This window comes from Bombina bombina, chromosome 4 (genome assembly GCF_027579735.1).
Source record: "Bombina bombina isolate aBomBom1 chromosome 4, aBomBom1.pri, whole genome shotgun sequence".
NCBI lineage: Eukaryota > Metazoa > Chordata > Amphibia > Anura > Bombinatoridae > Bombina > Bombina bombina.
The window spans coordinates 62,183,860-62,207,300 of NC_069502.1; positions in this window are offsets into that span (position 1 = coordinate 62,183,860).

The window sequence follows — 23,441 nt, forward strand, 5'->3', positions numbered from 1 at the left end:
GATCCCTGGGCGTTAGAGATCATATCTCAGGGATACCTTCTAGACTTCAAATTCTCTCCCCCAAGAGGGAGATTTCATCTGTCAAGGTTGTCAACAAACCAAATAAAGAAAGAGGCGTTTCTACGCTGCGTACAAGATCTTTTATTAATGGGAGTGATCCATCCGGTTCCGCGGTCGGAACAAGGACAAGGGTTTTACTCAAATCTGTGGTTCCCAAAAAAGAGGGAACTTTCAGGCCAATCTTGGATTTAAAGATCCTAAACAAATTCCTAAGAGTTCCATCGTTCAAAATGGAAACTATTCGGACAATTTTACCCATGATCCAAAAGGGTCAGTACATGACCACAGTGGATTTAAAGGATGCTTACCTTCACATACCGATTCACAAAGATCTTTACCGGTATCTAAGGTTTGCCTTTCTAGACAGGCATTACCAGTTTGTAGCTCTTCCATTCGGATTGGCTACGGCTCCGAGAATCTTCACAAAGGTTCTGGGTGCTCTTCTGGCGGTACTAAGACCGCGAGGAATTGAGGTAGCTCCGTACCTAGACGACATTCTGATACAAGCTTCAAGCTTTCAAACTGCCAAGTCTCATACAGAGTTAGTACTGGCATTTCTAAGGTCGCATGGATGGAAGGTGAACGAAAAGAAGAGTTCTCTCTTTCCACTCACAAGAGTTCCCTTCTTGGGGACTCTTATAGATTCTGTAGAAATGAAGATTTACCTGACAGAAGACAGGTTAACAAAGCTTCAAAATGCATGCCGTGTCCTTCATTCCATTCAACACCCGTCAGTAGCTCAATGCATGGAGGTGTTCGGCTTAATGGTAGCAGCAATGGACATAGTACCCTTTGCACGCCTACATCTCAGACCGCTGCAATTGTGCATGCTAAGTCAGTGGAATGGGGATTACTCAGACTTGTCCCCTACTCTGAATCTGGATCAAGAGACCAGAAATTCTCTTCTATGGTGGCTTTCTCGGCCACATCTGTCCAGGGGGATGCCATTCAGCAGGCCGGACTGGACAATTCTAACAACAGACGCCAGCCTACTAGGTTGGGGCGCTGTCTGGAATTCTCTGAAGGCTCAGGGACAATGGAATCAGGAGGAGAGTCTCCTACCAATAAACATTCTGGAATTGAGAGCAGTTCTCAATGCCCTTCTGGCTTGGCCCCAGTTAACAACTCGGGGGTTCATCAGGTTTCAGTCGGACAACATCACGACTGTAGCTTACATCAACCATCAGGGAGGGACAAGAAGCTCCCTAGCAATGATGGAAGTATCAAAAATAATTCGCTGGGCATAGTCTCACTCTTGCCACCTGTCAGCAATCCACATCCCGGGAGTGGAGAACTGGGAGGCGGATTTCTTAAGTAGTCAGACTTTTCATCCGGGGGAGTGGGAACTTCATCCGGAGGTCTTTGCCCAAATACTTCGACGTTGGGGCAAACCAGAGATAGATCTCATGGCGTCTCGACAGAACGCCAAGCTTCCTCGTTACGGGTCCAGATCCAGGGATCCGGGAGCGGTTCTGATAGATGCTTTGACAGCACCTTGGACCTTCGGGATGGCTTATGTGTTTCCACCCTTCCCGATGCTTCCTCGATTGATTGCCAGAATCAAACAGGAGAGAGCATCAGTGATTCTAATAGCGCCTGCATGGCCACGCAGGACTTGGTATGCAGATCTAGTGGACATGTCATCCTGTCCACCTTGGTCGCTACCTCTGAAACAGGACCTTCTGATCCAGGGTCCCTTCAAACATCAAAATCTAATTTCTCTGAAGCTGACTGCTTGGAAATTGAACGCTTGATTTTATCAAAACGTGGTTTTTCTGAGTCAGTTATTGATACCTTAAATACAGACTAGGAAGCCTGTTACCAGAAAGATTTACCATAAGATATGGCGCAAATACTTATATTGGTGCGAATCCAAGAGTTACTCATGGAGTAAGGTTAGGATTCCGAGGATATTGTCTTTTCTACAAGAAGGTTTAGAAAAGGGTTTATCCGCTAGTTCCTTAAAGGGACAGATTTCAGCTCTGTCCATTCTTTTACACAAACGTCTGTCAGAAGTTCCGGACGTTCAAGCTTTTTGTCAGGCTTTAGCTAGGATCAAGCCTGTGTTTAAAACTGTTGCTCCACCATGGAGTTTGAACTTAGTTCTTAATGTTTTACAGGGGGTTCCGTTTGAACCCCTTCATTCCATTGATATCAAGTTGTTATCTTGGAAAGTTCTGTTTTTAATGGCGATTTCCTCGGCTCGAAGAGTCTCTGAGTTATCTGCCTTACATTGTGATTCTCCTTATCTGATTTTTCATTCAGACAAGGTAGTTCTGCGTACTAAACCTGGGTTCCTACCTAAGGTGATCACTAACAGGAATATCAATCAAGAGATTGTGGTTCCATCTTTGTGTCCTAATCCTTCTTCAAAAAAGGAACGTCTGCTACACAATCTAGATGTAGTCCGTGCCCTGAAATTTTATCTACAGACAACTAAGGATTTTCGACAAACGTCTTCCCTGTTTGTCGTTTATTCTGGTCAGAGGAGAGGTCAAAAAGCTTCGGCTACCTCTCTCTCCTTTTGGCTTCGTAGCATAATACGGTTAGCCTATGAGACTGCTGGACAGCAGCCTCCTGAAAGAATTACAGCACATTCTACTAGAGCTGTGGCTTCCACTTGGGCCTTTAAGAATGAGGCTTCTGTTGAACAGATTTGCAAGGCTGCAACTTGGTCTTCTCTTCATACTTTTTCCAAATTTTACAAATTTGACACTTTTGCTTCTTCGGAGGCTGTTTTTGGGAGAAAGGTTCTTCAGGCAGTGGTTCCTTCCGTATAAAGAGCCTGCCTGTCCCTCCCGTCATCCGTGTACTTTAGCTTTGGTATTGGTATCCCATAAGTAATGGATGATCCGTGGACTGGATACACTTAACAAGAGAAAACATAATTTATGCTTACCTGATAAATTTATTTCTCTTGTAGTGTATCCAGTCCACGGCCCGCCCTGTCACTTTAAGGCAGGTAATTTTTCCATTAAACTACAGTCACCACTGCACCCTATGGTTTTCCTTTCTCTGCATGTTTTCGGTCGAATGACTGGTAATGGCAGTTAGGGGAGGAGCTATATAGCAGCTCTGCTGGGTGAATCCTCTTGCACTTCCTGTTGGGGAGGAGTTAATATCCCATAAGTAATGGATGATCCGTGGACTGGATACACTACAAGAGAAATAAATTTATCAGGTAAGCATAAATTATGTTTTTTCTTGAAAACTGACCTTAGACTCTCCCATTGATTATTAAAATTAGAGATAAATCTAATTTTATTAGTTTCATTTTTAGAATTATTGCGATATAGTAAGTCATCCCTGGACATATTTCTTGCTTTCCAGAGAGATTTCTTGAGGCACTTGTTAGAATAACCTCTTTTTAGGAATCTCTCTTTCATTAGGGCTGCATGAGTGTCAAACTTGGAGAGAGAAGAGCAATTTCTCCTCAGACGGAGGAATTGGCCATACGGGATCCCTTTTTTAAGGTGGTTCGGATGGCTACTATCTGCATGTAATATATTGTTAGTTGCGGTCTTTTTCCTGTAATTTTCCGTCACTATTCTTACTCCCTCTTTTTTCAAAGTCACATCTAGAAAATTTAGTTCTACTGTATTGGTTTCTGACGTCAGGATGATGTTCTTGTCGTTGTGGTTAAGGACCGCAACGAATTCATTGAATTCTTCTGCCGTCCCATCCCACAGGACAAGAACATCATCCACATATCTAATCCATAGTAGCACTTTGTCCTCAAAGATCCTTGAATAGTACTCAAAGATCTCTGATTCCCAAAGGCCCAGATGTAGACATGCATATGTGGGGGCACAAACTGCCCCCATCGCTGTCCCACACAGTTGGCGAAATATCTGTCCGTCAAATGAAAAAATATTATTTTTCAAGACAAACTCTAACAGGGAGTAGACAAATTCAGTATGTTCAGCATATGTTGGTCCTCTGGTCTCTAAGAACCTCCTTATTGCTGTTAAGCCTATTTTATGTGGTATGGAGGAGTAAAGACCCTCTACATCAAGAGATGCCAGAATGGTCTTTTCATTTACTACTACTCCATCCAACTTTCTCAAAAGATCGGCTGTGTCTTTAACATATGATGTTAAGGTTAGTAAAAAGGGTCGCAGGTATTTATCAACATACTCCCCAATTTTTTCAGTTGCACTCCCTATTCCCGAGACTATAGGCCTTCCCGGGGGGCACTGCATGTTTTTATGCAGCTTTGGCAATACATAAAAGACAGGCATAACTGGATGCTCAGGATATAGGAATTTGAACTCATTTTGGGTAATTACCCCTTTGCTTCTTGCATAATTCAAAAGTTTAAAAAGGGAATTTTGGACATGGACCAGAGGGTTGCCACCAATTTTTTCATATTGCTTTTTGTTATTTAGCTGCCGTTTGACTTCATTCACATAAAAATGCTCATCAAGTAAAACCAAATTACCGCCCTTGTCGGCAGGCTTTATCACCAAACCTTTGGCCATACTTAGTTCTTTTAGTGCTATTCTTTCCCTAGGTTTTAGGTTATCAAAAGTTTGTTGGCTCGATATATCTTCTATATCTTTCTCCATTTGTTTTACAAAAAGATTAACCGCTGGAACCAGGGAAAGTGAAGGCATATATGTTGATTTTGGTTTAAAGGCATACTTTCTATCCACCAAAGATTCTCTCTGTGTGTCATTATCAAAAACAGCTTGGTTTTCAGCAAGAAGTAACTCTAAATCATTAAGGGCCACTTGATCAGTTGCATCTAACATATAGTTGTTATCTGATTTAGATTTCATAATGACAGACAGGACAATCTTTCTTGCAAAAAGATGTAGGTCTTTTATGACCTCAAACTTGTCAATTGGTGTATTGGGGCAGAAGGACATACCTTTTTTAAGGAGTTCGATATGAGCTAGGTTTAGAGGAAAAGAGGAGAGGTTTACTATCTGTAGTTCCTCATCCATTGGGGTTTTTAAAAGCCCCTGCGTAATCCCCTCCCTCTGTACCTCCCCCTGCTCTGTGGAGCCTGGTCCCCTCTCCCTCTCTTTTCTCTGGTAGGATATCTCTTTTCCTTCCCTTGCCCCCCATAAGGGTCTCTTCCTTTTTCCCCTTCTGTTTTTCCTCCTCCTTCTATTTGTGTGTTTGCTAGGGAGTTTTTTGAGGGTCCTGATTCTGAGTCTGACATATCAGTCCCGGAGTCATAGGTCCCTTTCTGAGATTTATATGTGTAAACCCTGCCATTTTTATAATCATCCTGATCTCTCCTTAGTTTCCTACATTTTCTTGATTTAATGTCAATTTTCAACTTTGAGATATTTGAGCTTGTTTCTCCATTCAATTTCTCAAATTTAGGGTCACATTCGAAAGAGTTAACCTTGATCATTGCTATTTCTGCTTCCCCCTTTACTTTCTCTAACCTTTTATTGTTTCTTTTGATCATCATTTCCATTAGATCAAGGGAGGTTGAGGAGAGTTTCTCATTCCATTCTTCTATGAAAGAGTCTCCCTCCTCATCCTCCCTTGTATTGGCACCTGGATCAAGTGACAATCTTAGTCCCCTAGGGATTATTTTCTTTTCAATATAGTTTGCCAGACTAGCATTTTCTGCCTTAATTTTCAATTGTCTACTCAAAAGGTATCTATATTTTCTGAAAGCACTGAAAATAGTTACCACTTCTTCATCATTTTCATCATTCCCCCCACTAATATCATTAGCCAGAGAATCTTTGAGTTCTGCCTCCCATAAATCATCTGAGAGAGTGTACGCCATGGTAGTGGCAGCTGAACAAAGACAGACAAGATTGTGGGAAAATGTAGGAGTTTTGAAACTAAGAACTCCTTAAGCAATCTACTCCAATCTCACCAGAAAAGGACAATTGAATCCTCAAATTATTATCCTCAAAAAGTAAAGACTAAATATAGGGGGTGTGAGAGAGTAGGTAATATTGCTAATTTGCTTTAAATGGTGCCACCCTTATAGTAAATATAAAATATAAAAGAAAGATAGAAAAAAATACCAGGGTATATAAGATTACCCTAGAACAGCAAGGGAATAAACGGCACACATAGAAGACTTTCAAAAATTTATTTATAATAATTTCCCAAAAAAACACTTAAGTATATAGCGATATCTTATCTGTCAATATCAGTTACCACTAAAGACAGCAAAATCTAAAACATTTTAAGTGCACTTAGACCTAATACTTTCCCTATGCTATAAATTACAAAAAGACATCATAAACAATAAGGGGTTAACCAGAAAACTCATGTTTATAACGAATGTTACATAGAATCTAATGTTTATAGGACATTTATAGTAAGTAGGCAAAATACATGTTAAACATATGGCTGCAGTCCAAACAGAGGTGAACTATATTATGTATCAAAAAGCGCTTGTTTTTCCTCTTTATATATACCAGGGAATCTTCTCTTAAGGCAAATAAATATGCCGCAAGTAGTACTGCTGGATAAAGAGTCTCTAGCAAGTGTAATAATTCAGTTGGAAAACACAGCATATACTTAGCTTAAGTCCTCCGGTTTTTGTTGTTTCCACTTGTCTTCTGCTTGCAAGCACCTGTGATGATTACTTGGCGTGTGACATCAGCAATAGTGGGAGTGGTCTCTCGTCACCAGGGACTATGAGTGGCTATAGACAGAAGGATCCATTTGAATCAATTTTGCATTGTAAGTTTTGCCAAGAACTTTGACAAATGACTGTATCGCAAAGTTATGTATATGTTCACCTATCGTATAGGCACATCTTCCATTGCACTCCAATAGCACACTCCTCAAAACCACTTACTCCACTGTCGGAGTCACACCTGAAAGATTCGTAGCTCACTTTAAAGGTACAGCTGCATGTATAGAGCCAAAAATGTCTCTGAAGAAACAAAAGATTCAGGGAATAGGCCTGGACAGGTGCACTAGAAATCCTGGCCCACGGTACATTCGACAGGTACCTGGGTTCTCATAAACACATAGTGCCAACGCACGTTTCTCCCCCACCTCCAGTATGTGTTACAGGGGATCATCAGGGCATGTAGAGTCCTCAGTGGACTTCCTCTTTTATGCAGATACCTAATTGCTTACAGGTGTTTTTTCCCAAGTATCCTTGCAACACCTTAAAGCTGTATCACTTTTAACCCTGTATTTCAAAAAAGCCTCTCAAAACTCAAAATTGTGTTAGAAAGTAATAGGTAAATATGTTTTGGTTCAACCTAATTCCTGGTTACCCCCAATACTTTCAAATACACAACAGAAGAGATAGAAATTACCCTCTTAAACTGGCGCACACTTCAAACAGATGTTTATTATATTTAAAAAAAATGAAAATTTATAAAAAGTGGACAAATTCAAGCTTATCGTTTAAACCTTTTGGGAATCTAGTTCCCAGTCTGTAGATCCATTTCGCCTCTTTTTGCAGGAGGACCCTATCATTATTTCCACCACGTCCATTTGTGATGCCTTTATCTATTATGATAAATTTCAATGAATCTACATTTTTATTGTGTACATTACAAAAATGCCTGGCAACATTAGTTTCTCTGGAGTGGAGAATATCGTCCCTGTGCTCCTGTACTCGGTCCTTCACCAATCTTTTCGTTTTTCCAACATAGAAAGCCGGACAGGAGCACCGCAGAAGATATATCACCCCCTCCGATTTGCAGTTAAAGAAGAATCTTATATCAAAGATCTTTCCATCCTGGACAGAGAATTGTTTAGTGCTATCCATGTGGGCACAGTATACACAGTGCCCACATGGAAAGCTACCCTTAATACCTCTGTCCTTTCTCAGCCAATCAGAGGCCGAAGGGCCCCTTGAGAATTGGCTCCTCACCAGTTTGTCCTTTAAACTTTGTGCTTTTCTAGCTGTTAGCAAAGGTGTATCCCCCATCACACTGTTCACTTTTTCATCAAGGGATAGGATGTGCCAATTTTTCTTGAAAACTGACCTTAGACTCTCCCATTGATTATTAAAATTAGAGATAAATCTAATTTTATTAGTTTCATTTTTAGAATTATTGCGATATAGTAAGTCATCCCTGGACATATTTCTTGCTTTCCAGAGAGATTTCTTGAGGCACTTGTTAGAATAACCTCTTTTTAGGAATCTCTCTTTCATTAGGGCTGCATGAGTGTCAAACTTGGAGAGAGAAGAGCAATTTCTCCTCAGACGGAGGAATTGGCCATACGGGATCCCTTTTTTAAGGTGGTTCGGATGGCTACTATCTGCATGTAATATATTGTTAGTTGCGGTCTTTTTCCTGTAATTTTCCGTCACTATTCTTACTCCCTCTTTTTTCAAAGTCACATCTAGAAAATTTAGTTCTACTGTATTGGTTTCTGACGTCAGGATGATGTTCTTGTCGTTGTGGTTAAGGACCGCAACGAATTCATTGAATTCTTCTGCCGTCCCATCCCACAGGACAAGAACATCATCCACATATCTAATCCATAGTAGCACTTTGTCCTCAAAGATCCTTGAATAGTACTCAAAGATCTCTGATTCCCAAAGGCCCAGATGTAGACATGCATATGTGGGGGCACAAACTGCCCCCATCGCTGTCCCACACAGTTGGCGAAATATCTGTCCGTCAAATGAAAAAATATTATTTTTCAAGACAAACTCTAACAGGGAGTAGACAAATTCAGTATGTTCAGCATATGTTGGTCCTCTGGTCTCTAAGAACCTCCTTATTGCTGTTAAGCCTATTTTATGTGGTATGGAGGAGTAAAGACCCTCTACATCAAGAGATGCCAGAATGGTCTTTTCATTTACTACTACTCCATCCAACTTTCTCAAAAGATCGGCTGTGTCTTTAACATATGATGTTAAGGTTAGTAAAAAGGGTCGCAGGTATTTATCAACATACTCCCCAATTTTTTCAGTTGCACTCCCTATTCCCGAGACTATAGGCCTTCCCGGGGGGCACTGCATGTTTTTATGCAGCTTTGGCAATACATAAAAGACAGGCATAACTGGATGCTCAGGATATAGGAATTTGAACTCATTTTGGGTAATTACCCCTTTGCTTCTTGCATAATTCAAAAGTTTAAAAAGGGAATTTTGGACATGGACCAGAGGGTTGCCACCAATTTTTTCATATTGCTTTTTGTTATTTAGCTGCCGTTTGACTTCATTCACATAAAAATGCTCATCAAGTAAAACCAAATTACCGCCCTTGTCGGCAGGCTTTATCACCAAACCTTTGGCCATACTTAGTTCTTTTAGTGCTATTCTTTCCCTAGGTTTTAGGTTATCAAAAGTTTGTTGGCTCGATATATCTTCTATATCTTTCTCCATTTGTTTTACAAAAAGATTAACCGCTGGAACCAGGGAAAGTGAAGGCATATATGTTGATTTTGGTTTAAAGGCATACTTTCTATCCACCAAAGATTCTCTCTGTGTGTCATTATCAAAAACAGCTTGGTTTTCAGCAAGAAGTAACTCTAAATCATTAAGGGCCACTTGATCAGTTGCATCTAACATATAGTTGTTATCTGATTTAGATTTCATAATGACAGACAGGACAATCTTTCTTGCAAAAAGATGTAGGTCTTTTATGACCTCAAACTTGTCAATTGGTGTATTGGGGCAGAAGGACATACCTTTTTTAAGGAGTTCGATATGAGCTAGGTTTAGAGGAAAAGAGGAGAGGTTTACTATCTGTAGTTCCTCATCCATTGGGGTTTTTAAAAGCCCCTGCGTAATCCCCTCCCTCTGTACCTCCCCCTGCTCTGTGGAGCCTGGTCCCCTCTCCCTCTCTTTTCTCTGGTAGGATATCTCTTTTCCTTCCCTTGCCCCCCATAAGGGTCTCTTCCTTTTTCCCCTTCTGTTTTTCCTCCTCCTTCTATTTGTGTGTTTGCTAGGGAGTTTTTTGAGGGTCCTGATTCTGAGTCTGACATATCAGTCCCGGAGTCATAGGTCCCTTTCTGAGATTTATATGTGTAAACCCTGCCATTTTTATAATCATCCTGATCTCTCCTTAGTTTCCTACATTTTCTTGATTTAATGTCAATTTTCAACTTTGAGATATTTGAGCTTGTTTCTCCATTCAATTTCTCAAATTTAGGGTCACATTCGAAAGAGTTAACCTTGATCATTGCTATTTCTGCTTCCCCCTTTACTTTCTCTAACCTTTTATTGTTTCTTTTGATCATCATTTCCATTAGATCAAGGGAGGTTGAGGAGAGTTTCTCATTCCATTCTTCTATGAAAGAGTCTCCCTCCTCATCCTCCCTTGTATTGGCACCTGGATCAAGTGACAATCTTAGTCCCCTAGGGATTATTTTCTTTTCAATATAGTTTGCCAGACTAGCATTTTCTGCCTTAATTTTCAATTGTCTACTCAAAAGGTATCTATATTTTCTGAAAGCACTGAAAATAGTTACCACTTCTTCATCATTTTCATCATTCCCCCCACTAATATCATTAGCCAGAGAATCTTTGAGTTCTGCCTCCCATAAATCATCTGAGAGAGTGTACGCCATGGTAGTGGCAGCTGAACAAAGACAGACAAGATTGTGGGAAAATGTAGGAGTTTTGAAACTAAGAACTCCTTAAGCAATCTACTCCAATCTCACCAGAAAAGGACAATTGAATCCTCAAATTATTATCCTCAAAAAGTAAAGACTAAATATAGGGGGTGTGAGAGAGTAGGTAATATTGCTAATTTGCTTTAAATGGTGCCACCCTTATAGTAAATATAAAATATAAAAGAAAGATAGAAAAAAATACCAGGGTATATAAGATTACCCTAGAACAGCAAGGGAATAAACGGCACACATAGAAGACTTTCAAAAATTTATTTATAATAATTTCCCAAAAAAACACTTAAGTATATAGCGATATCTTATCTGTCAATATCAGTTACCACTAAAGACAGCAAAATCTAAAACATTTTAAGTGCACTTAGACCTAATACTTTCCCTATGCTATAAATTACAAAAAGACATCATAAACAATAAGGGGTTAACCAGAAAACTCATGTTTATAACGAATGTTACATAGAATCTAATGTTTATAGGACATTTATAGTAAGTAGGCAAAATACATGTTAAACATATGGCTGCAGTCCAAACAGAGGTGAACTATATTATGTATCAAAAAGCGCTTGTTTTTCCTCTTTATATATACCAGGGAATCTTCTCTTAAGGCAAATAAATATGCCGCAAGTAGTACTGCTGGATAAAGAGTCTCTAGCAAGTGTAATAATTCAGTTGGAAAACACAGCATATACTTAGCTTAAGTCCTCCGGTTTTTGTTGTTTCCACTTGTCTTCTGCTTGCAAGCACCTGTGATGATTACTTGGCGTGTGACATCAGCAATAGTGGGAGTGGTCTCTCGTCACCAGGGACTATGAGTGGCTATAGACAGAAGGATCCATTTGAATCAATTTTGCATTGTAAGTTTTGCCAAGAACTTTGACAAATGACTGTATCGCAAAGTTATGTATATGTTCACCTATCGTATAGGCACATCTTCCATTGCACTCCAATAGCACACTCCTCAAAACCACTTACTCCACTGTCGGAGTCACACCTGAAAGATTCGTAGCTCACTTTAAAGGTACAGCTGCATGTATAGAGCCAAAAATGTCTCTGAAGAAACAAAAGATTCAGGGAATAGGCCTGGACAGGTGCACTAGAAATCCTGGCCCACGGTACATTCGACAGGTACCTGGGTTCTCATAAACACATAGTGCCAACGCACGTTTCTCCCCCACCTCCAGTATGTGTTACAGGGGATCATCAGGGCATGTAGAGTCCTCAGTGGACTTCCTCTTTTATGCAGATACCTAATTGCTTACAGGTGTTTTTTCCCAAGTATCCTTGCAACACCTTAAAGCTGTATCACTTTTAACCCTGTATTTCAAAAAAGCCTCTCAAAACTCAAAATTGTGTTAGAAAGTAATAGGTAAATATGTTTTGGTTCAACCTAATTCCTGGTTACCCCCAATACTTTCAAATACACAACAGAAGAGATAGAAATTACCCTCTTAAACTGGCGCACACTTCAAACAGATGTTTATTATATTTAAAAAAAATGAAAATTTATAAAAAGTGGACAAATTCAAGCTTATCGTTTAAACCTTTTGGGAATCTAGTTCCCAGTCTGTAGATCCATTTCGCCTCTTTTTGCAGGAGGACCCTATCATTATTTCCACCACGTCCATTTGTGATGCCTTTATCTATTATGATAAATTTCAATGAATCTACATTTTTATTGTGTACATTACAAAAATGCCTGGCAACATTAGTTTCTCTGGAGTGGAGAATATCGTCCCTGTGCTCCTGTACTCGGTCCTTCACCAATCTTTTCGTTTTTCCAACATAGAAAGCCGGACAGGAGCACCGCAGAAGATATATCACCCCCTCCGATTTGCAGTTAAAGAAGAATCTTATATCAAAGATCTTTCCATCCTGGACAGAGAATTGTTTAGTGCTATCCATGTGGGCACAGTATACACAGTGCCCACATGGAAAGCTACCCTTAATACCTCTGTCCTTTCTCAGCCAATCAGAGGCCGAAGGGCCCCTTGAGAATTGGCTCCTCACCAGTTTGTCCTTTAAACTTTGTGCTTTTCTAGCTGTTAGCAAAGGTGTATCCCCCATCACACTGTTCACTTTTTCATCAAGGGATAGGATGTGCCAATTTTTCTTGAAAACTGACCTTAGACTCTCCCATTGATTATTAAAATTAGAGATAAATCTAATTTTATTAGTTTCATTTTTAGAATTATTGCGATATAGTAAGTCATCCCTGGACATATTTCTTGCTTTCCAGAGAGATTTCTTGAGGCACTTGTTAGAATAACCTCTTTTTAGGAATCTCTCTTTCATTAGGGCTGCATGAGTGTCAAACTTGGAGAGAGAAGAGCAATTTCTCCTCAGACGGAGGAATTGGCCATACGGGATCCCTTTTTTAAGGTGGTTCGGATGGCTACTATCTGCATGTAATATATTGTTAGTTGCGGTAATGTACACAATAAAAATGTAGATTCATTGAAATTTATCATAATAGATAAAGGCATCACAAATGGACGTGGTGGAAATAATGATAGGGTCCTCCTGCAAAAAGAGGCGAAATGGATCTACAGACTGGGAACTAGATTCCCAAAAGGTTTAAACGATAAGCTTGAATTTGTCCACTTTTTATAAATTTTCATTTTTTTTAAATATAATAAACATCTGTTTGAAGTGTGCGCCAGTTTAAGAGGGTAATTTCTATCTCTTCTGTTGTGTATTTGAAAGTATTGGGGGTAACCAGGAATTAGGTTGAACCAAAACATATTTACCTATTACTTTCTAACACAATTTTGAGTTTTGAGAGGCTTTTTTGAAATACAGGGTTAAAAGTGATACAGCTTTAAGGTGTTGCAAGGATACTTGGGAAAAAACACCTGTAAGCAATTAGGTATCTGCATAAAAGAGGAAGTCCACTGAGGACTCTACATGCCCTGATGATCCCCTGTAACACATACTGGAGGTGGGGGAGAAACGTGCGTTGGCACTATGTGTTTATGAGAACCCAGGTACCTGTCGAATGTACCGTGGGCCAGGATTTCTAGTGCACCTGTCCAGGCCTATTCCCTGAATCTTTTGTTTCTTCAGAGACATTTTTGGCTCTATACATGCAGCTGTACCTTTAAAGTGAGCTACGAATCTTTCAGGTGTGACTCCGACAGTGGAGTAAGTGGTTTTGAGGAGTGTGCTATTGGAGTGCAATGGAAGATGTGCCTATACGATAGGTGAACATATACATAACTTTGCGATACAGTCATTTGTCAAAGTTCTTGGCAAAACTTACAATGCAAAATTGATTCAAATGGATCCTTCTGTCTATAGCCACTCATAGTCCCTGGTGACGAGAGACCACTCCCACTATTGCTGATGTCACACGCCAAGTAATCATCACAGGTGCTTGCAAGCAGAAGACAAGTGGAAACAACAAAAACCGGAGGACTTAAGCTAAGTATATGCTGTGTTTTCCAACTGAATTATTACACTTGCTAGAGACTCTTTATCCAGCAGTACTACTTGCGGCATATTTATTTGCCTTAAGAGAAGATTCCCTGGTATATATAAAGAGGAAAAACAAGCGCTTTTTGATACATAATATAGTTCACCTCTGTTTGGACTGCAGCCATATGTTTAACATGTATTTTGCCTACTTACTATAAATGTCCTATAAACATTAGATTCTATGTAACATTCGTTATAAACATGAGTTTTCTGGTTAACCCCTTATTGTTTATGATGTCTTTTTGTAATTTATAGCATAGGGAAAGTATTAGGTCTAAGTGCACTTAAAATGTTTTAGATTTTGCTGTCTTTAGTGGTAACTGATATTGACAGATAAGATATCGCTATATACTTAAGTGTTTTTTTGGGAAATTATTATAAATAAATTTTTGAAAGTCTTCTATGTGTGCCGTTTATTCCCTTGCTGTTCTAGGGTAATCTTATATACCCTGGTATTTTTTTCTATCTTTCTTTTATATTTTATATTCCTATGAATAAATGACACTTGTTTGTAAACTATTATGCAGATTGGAAGTGGATTTAAAGATATAGCAATAGTCCAAGTAGACTTGCATGTAAGAGGTTAACTACATGTATTTGAGAAAAACAGTATCTTTCATTGTAAGTAGTATTACCTATTTTTGTCCGATATAGAAAGGGTTAATAAGCACACTTATTAGCAACCAATGAGGGAGCGTATAAAGCTCCATAGGCGACTAACAGATAGTGAGTCTATGAATAAGGCGGAACAGCCGAAACATGTCAGACTGGCCTTTAAGTAGTGTTTTTGGCTTTTAAATATTACTGCACATGAGCAACTTTGTCTTAATTTGTCCTAATAAAGAGAACTTTTATCTTAAACAGTACCATTTGTTGGAATTTATGCATATCCGACCTGGAAGAGGGCCGGTGTGTACTGTAGAAGGGCAATCCAGCCCACCCGTGGGGGCTCCGGGTAAGTCAGCACATAACGGACGCCAAGACCGGCTTACTACACAAGAAAGGAGCAACGCTACCAGCTCGAGTGACTTACCTATTGATTGGCCGCAACTAAGCACGTGTATCGTGACGTCAGATGCCGAAGGGGAATCTCCAAGCCACGAGAGAGTGGAATACTAGAGATCCCGGAGGGCTCAGGAGACAGTGTGACCAGAACGAGGTGTCTACATCGGGCTGAACAAGAGCAGGTGAGAGTGTAATATTTCTCTCATATCCGATATAGAAGCCGTTAGCGGTCGGATATCCAGGACCACAAAGCACTTCACGTTATCTCTTATTTGGAGTTGGGTCAAGCCCCCCCCTTAGAGAATTACAGCTCATTCTACTAGATCAGTCTCCACTTCGTGGGCTTTTAAGAATGAAGCTTCAGTTGATCAGATTTGCAAATCAGCAACTTGCATACATTTACTAAATTCTACTGTTTTGATGTATTCGCTTCTTCGGAAGCAGTTTTTGGTAGAAAAGTTCTTCAGGCAGCTGTTTCAGTTTGATTCTTCTGCTTATGTTTATTCATTTCATGAGAATAAACTTATATTTTGGGTTGTGGATTATTATTTTCAGCGGAAAATGGCTGTTTTTATTTTTATCCCTCCCTCTGTAGTGACTCTTGTGAGAAGTTCCACATCTTGGGTATTGCTATCCAATATGTCACTAGCTCATGGACTCTTGCCAATTACATGATAGAAAACATAATTTATGTAATAACTTACCTGATAAATTAATTTCTCTTGTAAGATGTATCGAGTCCACGGATTCATCCTTACTTGTGGGATATTCTCCTCCCCTACAGGAAGTGGCAGAGAGAGCACCCACAGCAGAGCTGTCTATATAGCTCCCCCCCTTAGCTCCACCCCCCAGTCATTCTCTCTGCCTGCTTAACTGCTAGGAAGGGCAAGAGGAGTGTGGTGAAAAAAATGTTAGTTTTTTATTTTCTCAAGCAAAAGTTTGTTATTTTAAATGGTACCGGTGTGCACTATTTACTCTCTGGCAGAAAAGGGATGAAGATTTCTGCAAGGAGGATGATGATCTTAGCACTTTGTAACTAAGATCCACTGCTGTTCTCACAAGGGCTGAAGAGTACAGGAAAACTTTAGTTGGGGGAACAGTTTGCATGCTAAGCTGCATATGAGGTATGTTCAGTCTATATTTTTCTAAACAGTGTTAATTCTAGAAAAGGCTGGCATTATTCCCATGAGGGAAGGGTAAGCTGTATTCAGACTCTTTGATAGGAATTTCAGCTTGCTGGAAGGGCTCATTAGTTACTGGTGACACTGTAAAAAAAATAAAAAAAATTTTTTTGTTTATTCAGTGAATGATGCAATTATAACGTTTTTTGAAGGGACTAAAGGGATCATTGTGGCTTGTTTTTGGGTTTTTTAACCCACATGGTTAATTTAGAGACACTCTGGTGTTTGTTTGATAGGCCTCAAAACATCAAGTGAGGTGGGAGGGGCCTATTTTCACGCCTCAGTTGTGCAGTTTCTTTTCTTCAGAGACATCTAACTGCTTCTCCTGAGGTTCCTGCTGTGTTTGAGGAGGGACCTTCTAATCCAAGGTCCTTTCACGCATCCAAATCTAGTTTCTCTGCGTCTGACTGCTTGGAGATTGAACGCCTGATTCTATCAAAGCGTGGTTTCTTGGAGTCAGTCATTGATACCCTGATTCAGGCTAGAAAGCCTGTCACCAGGAAGATCTATCATAAGATTTGGCGCAAATATCTTTATTGGTGTGAATCCAAAGGTTACTCGTGGAGTAAGATTAGGATTCCTTGAATATTGTCTTTTCTCTAAGAAGGTTTGGAGAAGGGATTATCAGCTAGTTCCCTAAAAGGGCAAATATCTGTTTTGTCTATTCTACTACTCAAACGTCCGGCAGATGTCCCAGACGTTCAAGCATTTAGTCAGGCTTTGGTCAGAATTAAGCCTGTATTTAAGCCTGTTGCTCCACCTTGGAGCCTAAACTTAGTCCTTAAAGTTTTTCAAGGGGTTCCGTTTGAACCTATGCATTCCATAGATATTAAGCTTCTATCTTGGAAAGTTTTGTTTTTAGTAGCTATCTCTTCGGCTCGAAGAGTTTCTGAGCTATCTGCTTTACAGTGTGATTCCCTTTATCTTATTTTCCATGCAGATAAGGTGGTTTTGCGTACCAAACCTGGGTTTCTTCCTAAGGTTGTTTCTAATAAGAATGTCAATCAAGAGATTGTTGTTCCTTCACTGTGTCCTAATCCTTCTTCAAAGAAGTAACGTCTATTGCATAATCTTGATGTGGTTTGTGCTTTAAAGTTCTACTTACAAGCAACTAAAGATTTCCGTCAAACATCCTCATTGTTGTTTATTCTGGTAAGCGGAGAGGTCAAAAGGCTACGGCTACCTCTTTCCTTTTGGCTGAAAAGCTTCATCCGTTTGGCCTATGAGACTACTGGACAGCAGCCTCCTGAAAGAATTACTGCTCAATCTTCTAGAGCTGTGGCTTCCACATGGGCTTTTCAAAATCAGGCTTCTGTTGAACAGATTTGTAATGCGGCGACTGGGTCTTCGCTTCATACTTTTTCCATATTTTACAAATTTGATACTTTTGCTTCTTCGGAGGCTATTTTTGGGAGAAAGGTTCTACAAGCAGTGGTGCCTTCCGTTTAAGGTCCCTGTCTTGTCCCTCCCTTCATCAGTGTCCTAAAGCTTTGGTATTGGTATCCCACAAGTAAGGATGAATCCGTGGACTCAATACATCTTACAAGAGAAAACAATTTATGCTTACCTGAAAAATGTATTTCTCTTGTGATGTATCGAGTCCACGGCCCGCCCTGTTTATTAAGACAGGCATATATATTTTTATTTTTAAACTTTCAGTCACCACTGCACCTTATAGTTTCTCTTTTTTCTTCCTAGCCTTCGGTCGAATGACTGGGGGGTGGAGCTAAGTGGGGAGCTATATACACAGCTCTGCTGTGGGTGCTCTCTTTGTCACTTCCTGTTGGGAAGGAGAATATCCCACAAGTAAGGATGAATCCGTGGACTCGATACATCACAAGAGAAATAAATTTATCAGGTAAGCATAAATTATGTTTTCTTTCATATTGGCAAGAGTCCATGAGGCCCACCCCCTTTTTTATGGTGGTTATGATTTTTTTTTGTATAAAGCACAATTATTTCCAAATTCTTTTGTTGATGCTTTTTACTCCTTTCTTTATCACCCCACTACTTGGCTATTTGTTAAACTGAATTGTGGATGTAGTGGGGGTGTATTTATAGGCATTTTGAGGTTTGGGAAACTTTGCCCCTCCTGGTAGGATTGTATATCCCATACGTCACTAGCTCATGGACTTGCCAATATAACATAAATTATGTTTTTTCTTTCTATCTTTGTTGCCTTCTCTCTAAAGCATGGTCTAAATCCTGGAATATATTGTATCCTTTATCCAAGTGTAAAATGATAAAGATCAGCTCCTAACTATCCAAGAACATTTTTTAAAAGTGTTTTATATTATTTAGGTATAAATGTAAGCAGTATTTAGGATAGAGTCCACCTGTAGACCCCTTGATCGTCTTATGTAAAGATGATTTACAGCTTACAGTGACTCAAGGCAAGACCCTCTACCCTAATATTTATTTAAATGTATTCTGATTATTCTACACCATAATTGTATACTTAAGTGTTAGCGCATTGTAAATAAACAATTATAATGGGCAGCCTATGAAATTGGGGAGGAGATTCTCCATTTTTTTTCCCCCATTCATAGTTAAGCACTTATCAATGCTAGCCATTGAACTTGCAATGGCTGTTCTGGACACTGTTGGTAAGGTTAATCTTACTGCTTTCTTTCAGCAGATGTTGAGAGTCCATGAAACATTACATGTGGGAAGTTACCCTCCTTTCCACCAGGCGGAGGCAGACACTCCAACATACCAGAGTTTTAAATTCCTCACACTACTGTGAATCCTCAGTCATTTGTTTACTGTCTTGATGGAGTGAGATGATTTTTTTTAAGTGCTGATCTACTCGTCAGTAGGGGTTCTCTAACCTATCTTAGACCCATTTCTATCTCACAGTACCTTGTCAGACAGAGATAAGGAGTTGCCAGGCATTAAAAGATCTTTTCCTAGTGGGAATTGTTACCAGCTTCCCAGATGAAATGTGGATTTATCCATCAGTACCCTGCTCTATAGGGTGCTGCTTCTTGCGGGATCCACAGCCCTCCCCAGATGAAATGCGTATGTATCTCCCTACCCACTGGATTGTAGGATGCTGTTTTACTAATTATAGGTCCTTGACACACTGCTTGCACTGCATAGGATGGGCTTATCTACTGAAAGTAGTTGCTGCAGCAGAGGAAAGCACAGTGGTCAAAGGTGTTGACAGGTGAGTACTCTGCACATTCATAGCCCACTGGCTATTAGTAAGAACATGTACATGATTCACATACTCTGGTGGACATAGATTTATACACCATATACCGTTTATAAGCAGTTTCAAGCAGTTTAAACCTCTTCAAGTAAATAGGAAAATTGTTTAAATTTGTTTTCTCTATCTAAATCATGAAAGTAAAATTGTGGGTTTCATGTCCCTTTAAGAGTGATCTTAAAGTTCTTTGCTTTTCAACCTGTCTGCAGCCTGATGGATCTGTGATCTATAATTTGCTGCAATTGTTTTTCAGTAACCAAACTCCACCCCCCACTTGCCATATTTAGAGGTGCCAATCCAGGCTTAAAGGGACAGTCTACTTGAAAATTGTTTAAAAAGATAGATAATCCCTTTATTGCCCAGTTATATTAATACACTTTATACCTGCAGAATGCCCCATTTCTCAGTGCTTTTCATTTATTTATTTATTTTTTTGCTTTTTACAATCTTGTATTTTAGCAAATTATTGCTGGTTCTTGTGAATATGGCACACATGAACTAGCACTGTTTGTAGATAAAAAACAAAATTTATGCTTACCTGATAAATTTATTTCTCTTGTGGTGTATCCAGTCCACGGATTCATCCATTACTTGTGGGATATTCTCCTTCCCAACAGGAAGCTGCAAGAGGATCACCCACAGCAGAGCTGTCTATATAGCTCCACCCCTAACTGCCACCTCCAGTCATTCGACCGAAGACAAACAAGAGAAAGGAGAAACTATAGGGTGCAGTGGTGACTGTAGTTTAAAAATAAAAAACACCTGCCTCAAAATGACAGGGCGGGCCGTGGACTGGATACACCACAAGAGAAATAAATTTATCAGGTAAGCATAAATTTTGTTTTCTCTTGTAAGGTGTATCCAGTCCACGGATTCATCCATTACTTGTGGAATACCGATACCAAAGCTATAGGACACGGATGAAGGGAGGGACAAGGCAGGCGCTTAAACGGAAGGCACCACTGCCTGTAAGACCTTTCTCCCAAAAATAGCCTCCGAAGAAGCAAAAGTATCAAATTTGTAGAATTTAGAAAAAGTATGAAGCGAAGACAAAGTCGCCGCCTTACAAATCTGTTCAACAGAAGCTTCATTTTTAAAAGCCCATGTGGAAGCCACCGCTCTAGTGGAATGAGCTGTAATTCTTTCAGGAGGCTGCTGGCTAGCAGTCTCATAAGCTAAGCGGATTATACTTCTTAACCAAAAAGAAAGAGAAGTTGCTGAAGCCTTTTGGCCTCTTCTCTGTCCAGAGTAGACAACCAACAATGCCGATGTTTGACGAAAATCCTTAGTAGCTTGTAAATAAAACTTTAAAGCACGAACCACGTCAAGATTATGTAATAGACGTTCTTTCTTTGAAGAAGGATTAGGACACAGTGACGGAACAACAATCTCCTGATTGATATTCTTATTTGATACCACCTTAGGAAGAAACCTAGGTTTGGTACGCAAAACTACCTTATCTGCATGGAAGATCAGATAAAGGGAATCACACTGTAAGGCAGATAACTCTGAAACTCTTCGAGCCGAAGAGATAGCTACCAAAAACAGAACTTTCCAAGATAAAAGCTTGATATCTATGGAATGCAGAGGTTCAAACGGAACCCCTTGAAGAACTTTAAGAACTAAATTTAAACTCCATGGCGGAGCAACAGGTTTAAACACAGGCTTGATTCTAACTAAAGCCTGACCAAACGCCTGAACGTCTGGAACATCCGCCAGACGCTTGTGCAAAAGAATAGACACAGCAGAAATCTGTCCCTTTAAGGAACTAGTTGACAATCCCTTCTCCAATCCTTCTTGGAGAAAAGATAATATCCTGGGAATCCTGACTTTACTCCATGAGTAACCCTTGGATTCACACCAATGAAGATATTTACACCATATCTTATGATAGATTTTCCTGGTGACAGGCTTTCGTTAAGGTATCGATGACCGACTCGGAGAAACCACGTTTTGATAAAATCAAGTGTTCAATCTCCAAGCAGTCAGACGCAGAGAAATTAGATTTGGATGGTTGAAAGGACCCTGAAGTAGAAGGTCCTGCCTCAGCGGCAGTCCATGGTGGAAGGGATGACATGTCACCAGATCTGCATAACAAGTCCTGCATGGCCACGCAGGTGCTATCAAAATCACCGAAGCTCTCTCCTGCTTGATCTTGGCAATCAGACAAGGGAGCAGAGGAAACAGTGGAAACAAATAAGCCAGGCTGAAAGACCAAGGCGCTGCTAGAGCATCTATCAGCGCTGCTAGAGCATCTATCAGCGCTGCCTTGGGATCCCTGGACCTGGATCCGTAACAAGGAAGCTTGGCGTTCTGACGAGACGCCATGAGATCCAGTTCTGCTTTGCCCCAAAGTTGAATCAACTGTGCAAACACCTCCGGATGGAGTTCCCACTCCCCCGGATGAAAAGTCTGCCGACTTAGAAAATCGGCCTCCCAGTTCTCTACTCCTGGGATATGGATAGCTGATAAATGGCAAGAGTGAACCTCTGCCCATAGAATTATTTTTGAATCCTCCAGCATTGCTAGGGAACTCCTTTTTCCCCCTTGATGATTGATGTAGGCTACAGTCGGGATATTGTCCGACTGAAATCTGATGAACCTGACCGCAGCAAGCTGAGGCCAAGCCTGAAGAGCATTGAATTATCACTCTTAGTTCCAGAATGTTTATCGGAAGGAGTGCCTCCTCCTGAGTCCACGAGCCCTGAGCCTTCAGGGAGTTCCAGACTGCACCCCAGCCCAGAAGGCTGGCATCTGTTGTTATTGTCCAATCTGGCCTGCGGAAGGTCATACCCTTGGACAGATGGACCTGAGATAGCCACCAGAGAAGAGAATCTCTGGTCTCTTGATCCAGATTTAGTAGAGGGGACAAATCTGTGTAATCCCCATTCCACTGACTGAGCATGCAGAGTTGCAGCGGTCTGAGATGTAGGCGGGCAAACGGCACTATGTCCATTGCCGCTACCATTAAGTCGATTACTTCCATACACTGAGCCACTGAAGGGCGAGAAGTAGAATAAAGAACACGGCAGGAATTTAGAAGTTTTGAAAACCTGGCCTCTGTTAGGTAAATCTTAATTTCTACAGAATCTATCAGAGTTCCTAGGAAGGAAACTCTTGTGAGAGGGGATAGAGAACTCTTTTCTTTGTTCACTTTCCACCCATGAGACCTCAGGAATGCCAGCACAATGTCTGTATGGGACCTGGTGATTTGAAAATTTGACGCATGTATCAGAATGTCGTCTAGGTAAGGGGCTACTGCTATACCCCGCAGCCTTATGACCGCTAGGAGTGACCCTAGAACCTTCGTAAAGATTCTTGGTTCTGTAGCTTACCCAAAGGGAAGAGCCACAAACTGGTAATGCCTGTCTAGGAAGGCGAACCTGAGAAACCGATGATGAATTCTGTGTATCGGAATGTGAAGATAAGCATCCTTTAGATCCACGGTAGTCATATATTGACCCTCCTGGATCATAGGTAGGATGGTTCGAATAGTCTCCATCTTGAAGGATAGGACCCTTAGAAATTTGTTTAGGATCTTGAGATCTAAGATTGGTCTGAAAGTTCCCTCTTTCTTGGGAACTACAAACAGATTTGAATAGAAGCCTTGCCCCTGTTCCTCCTTTGGAACTGGGTGGATCACTCCCATAACTAGGAGGTCTTGAACACAATGTAAGAATGCCTCTCTCTTTATCTGGTTTGCAGATAATTGTGAGAGATGAAATCTCCCTTTTGGGGAAGAAGCTTTGAAGTCCAGAAGATATTCCTGGGATACAATTTCCAACGCCCAGGGATCCAGGACATCTCTTGCCCAAGCCTGGGCAAAGAGAGAAAGTCTGCCCCCTACTAGATCCGTTTCCAGATCGGGGGCTGATCTTTCATGCTGTCTTAGAGGCAGCAGCAGGTTTTTTGGCCTGCTTTCCTTTGTTTCAAGCCTGGTTAGGTCTCCAGACCGGCTTGGACTGGGCAAAATA